The sequence below is a fragment of the Nelumbo lutea genome, chromosome 2 (assembly GCF_056320005.1).
Source record: "Nelumbo lutea isolate HS-2025 chromosome 2, American lotus-T2T, whole genome shotgun sequence".
NCBI lineage: Eukaryota > Viridiplantae > Streptophyta > Magnoliopsida > Proteales > Nelumbonaceae > Nelumbo > Nelumbo lutea.
Window position 1 is genome coordinate 43,745,029 of NC_142685.1, and position 3,949 is coordinate 43,748,977.

The window sequence follows — 3,949 nt, forward strand, 5'->3', positions numbered from 1 at the left end:
TATCTGGTATTTCCTTGCTTTTGAAGGATTCTAACTTGAGATTCGGAGCCTCTACACCGAGTTCCCCCCGGAGTTTTTCCATCTCCTCCGTTTCAGGTTCCCTACTACCTTATTCGGAAGCAAGGCAGCGGACAGCTAAGACCGGCCGAATCGCGCTCCATCATCCACCATTCAGAAGAAGAAGGTTGTAGTCTCAAGCCAGACCCAGGATTACTATTACGGACATGGTGACCTTACAAATCTGACATACCCACCTCCAACTCCAAGCTTCAAGTAAAATGAAATAATCCCTCTAGCTAAATTTTTACTGTACTACTTTCACATTCATGCATGGTTGGGTTTGGTAGAGAAACGCTTGTGTTGGTCATCAATATAAATTGGTTTTGAGCCTTTGTCCTCTTTAGAGACACTCTCTTCACTAAAGAGGCTATAAATTAGTCCGTACTCTACAATATGTGCAGGTTCCTAAACCGTGCAGCGCTGAAAAGTGAAGAAGACATCAGAGTAGACGGCTCAGCTGCAAATCAATGGAGACTGTGCACAGTGCAGGAAGTAGAGGACCTAAAAGCCCTAATCGGAATTTCTCCATTGTGGTCGACAGGCATCTTCGTAAGTGTCCCAATAGGGATCCTAACCAGCCTAATCATCCTTGAAGCTCTAAGAATGGACCGTCACGTCGGGCCACACTTCAAAATCCCAGCTGGTTCATTCCTCGTCTTTCTTCTCATCTCCACAGCCCTCTCTCTATGCTTCATGGATCGCTTCTTTTATCCAACGTGGCTCAAGTTGACACGTCGAACTATGACACCACTTCAGCGAGTAGGAATTGGCCAAATCCTCAACATCACCGCCATGGCAGCGTCAGCCCTAGTCGAGTCCAGGCGACTCCATGTGGCCCGATCACACCACCTTGACGACCAACCCGGATCAATCGTGCCCATTTCTGCGCTGTGGCTCGTGGCACCGCTCGCCTAGGTTGGAGCCGGCGAGGCGTTCCACTTCCCAGGACAAGTAGAGCTGTATTACCAAGAATTTCCGGCCAGTTTGCGCAGTACGGCCACAGCCATGGTCTCATTGCTTGCCGCAGTTGGGTTTTATCTGAGCACTGCAGTGACCGATTTGACTCGGAGAGTCACTGGGTGGTTGCCTGATGATATCAATCACGGGAGACTAGATAAAGTTTTCTGGATGCTGGTTGTGGTAGGAGCGATTAACTTCGTCTACTATCTAATCTGTGCAAAGCTGTACAAATATCAGAAACGTTGAGAAGGTCGATCGGTTTCACCGTCACTTATTCAAGCTCAGACAACTCCACTTGATTTTTCTTTTGCGTTTACGTACTCCTTCATTTCCTTTAATTTTGTGTGTTAATTTAACCGAGTATATATTTGTCTCACTGTCTCTGTTCTAGTGTTCTGTGGGAAAGGGCCGGCCGCCTGGATATAAAATTAGATCTTAATTTGTTTATAATGTTTGTTGTTTAATTGGAATATTGATCATGAGGGATGATGGTTTTAACTTTTATGTATTTTGGATTTGACGATCATCAATCGATTTGTTTTCTTTTCTTGATGCATTTAGGGTTCCATTTATTTTGATTGGATGCATGCATGGGAGTGCAAATGGTGTTATACCAAAGAGAATAAAGATGGTAGTTGTTTTATTTGGGAGAAGTGAAATAATGAGTAAAATGATGCAACTCCTAAGTTTGGCCAAAGATTATCTCCACCAAGAAGCAGAGATGCCACCGCCGAGCTCGCCGAGTTCGTCGATCTATCACCCGCGATTTACCGAAGTTCATGGGCAAAGAAGAGGTAAGCTCAGACAAAGTCAAAGCCCCCCTCCTCTTGGTTCCATCCCCCCTGTCTTCCGAACTCCTGGCAGTCCCGATGCCCAAAGACTTCAAGCTCCCCCCTCTTGACAAGTATGACGGATCGTTTGACCCAAATGATCACGTAGATGCCTTTCAGTCACAGATGCACCTGGCGCGAGCTAGTGAGTCGTGCATGTGCGTGGCCTTCTCCACTACTTTTAGGGGAGCAGCTCGTACGTAGTACCGGAACTTGGCACCCAGATCGATAAGAAGTTGGGCGCAGTTCGCACAAACCTTCACGTCCTACTTCGTTACTAGCAAGCGGTGTCCGCGAACTGAAGAAAGTCTCCTCAACATAGTACAGAGAGAGGGAGAATCCATCCAAAGCTATATCAAGCGGTTCAACGATGCCTATATGTAGATATCGCACCTGGACCCCACCGTACGCCTTGCAACAGCTAAGAAGGGCGCGACACACAAAGAGTTTAAATGGCACATGGTCGTCAACCAACCAGCGACCATAACCGAGCTCCTGAAGCTTGCTGATAGGTTCATAGCCACCAAAGAGGAGATAAACCAAAAGGGTGAGGGCGCGCCTAAAAAAAGAAAGAGAGAAGGAGAGCTCTCCCGTCAAGGAGACAACCGAAAGAAAAAGGACAGCTCGGGGGGCAAGGCCGGGTTAATTATTCCGTCCTCCTGTAGCGGACCGAGCCGATTACACCCCACTGAATACGAAGAGGGCTGAAATCCTTATGGCGATCAAGGACGCCTCGTACGTGAAGTGGCCACCCCGTCTGAGGGGGAATCCCAATGAAAGAAATAAGAATCTGTATTGCAGTTTTTACAAAAATCACGGTCACAATACCGAGAGTTGTAAAAGCCTTCGCGATGAGATAAAGGAGCTCATCCGTCGCAGGTATCTAAGAAACTTTGTACATAATAATAATAATAGTAGTAAAACAGGTTGGCAAGGGGAGCACGGTAAGGATGCTCCCGAGTCCAGCAGCAGGCCGGTCGAACAGCCGAACAGCCAAACAGTCTGGGGAACCATCCACATGATAGTGGAAGGTTCTATCGTCGCAAGTTGCACTTCAGCAGCAGCTTGGACTTCGGTTCATGAAGCCACTCGGGAGGAGCAAAACCCCCCAAAGCGGCCGAGGATAGAAGAGCCAATTTTCTTCATAGAAGATGATGTGCGAGGAGTCCACTACCCCCACGACGACGCACTCGTAATAAAGCTAAGAATCAACGACTTTGAGGTCAGGTGTGTACTCGCCGACTCAGGCAGCTCAGCCGACATCCTCTTCAAAGCTGCGTTTGACCAGCTCTAGTTACAGAGAAGTGACTTGAAGCTCGCAGACACTCCTTTGGTAGTTTTCAACAGAGAAGAAGTCCGGCCCCTTGGGAAAATAATAGTACCTGTGGAAGTTGGCACATGGCCTTGTGTGATCAGATTCAAGCACGACTTCTTGGTGGTCTCGACCCCCTCCCCTTACAATGCCATAGTAGGTCGACCGATCACCCATGTCCTACGGGCGGTGGTCTCCACCTACCATCTAGCTATGAAATTCCCTATAGATTTCGATGTGGGGGTAGCGCGGGGCGACCAGCTCAAGTCTCGCAAGTGCTATGTTGCCGCCCTAAAGGGAAAAACCAAGGTAGCCAACGACCCTGAATTGGAGCGACCTACGGAGCAAGGCGAAGAACGAGCCACACCCACAGAAGAGACCGTCACAGTCCCTACCTTAGCGGTAAACCCAGCTCGGATGCTTCAAATTGGCACTTCCGTCTCGGAACCTTTACAATCCGAACCGGTAAGCTTCTTACTTCAAAATTTAGATATTTTTGCATGGTCCCCGGTAGAGATGCCTAGTATAGACCCCAAACTCATAACTCACAAGCTGAATACTGATCCTGTAGTTAGGCCCGTTAGACAGAAGAAACAGAACCTAGCCCAGGAGCAGTGGGAAGCGGTCGACGAAGAGGTCGAGAAGCTCCTCGCAGCTAACTTCATAAGAGAAGTCCATTACCCGAGCTGGGTAGCCAACCCCGTTTTGGTAAAGAAGGCTAACGGCAAGTGGCGCATGTGCGTCGACTACACCGACCTAAACCGAGCTTGCCTGAAAGATTGCTTCC

General features: G+C 48.4%; 1 pseudogene; it reads left to right on the forward strand.

Moving 5' to 3' along the window:
• The first annotated feature begins 426 nt into the window (after positions 1–426).
• Positions 427–1,576, forward strand: LOC148870238 (protein NRT1/ PTR FAMILY 2.6-like; annotated as a pseudogene).
• The last annotated feature ends 2,373 nt before the right edge of the window (positions 1,577–3,949 follow it).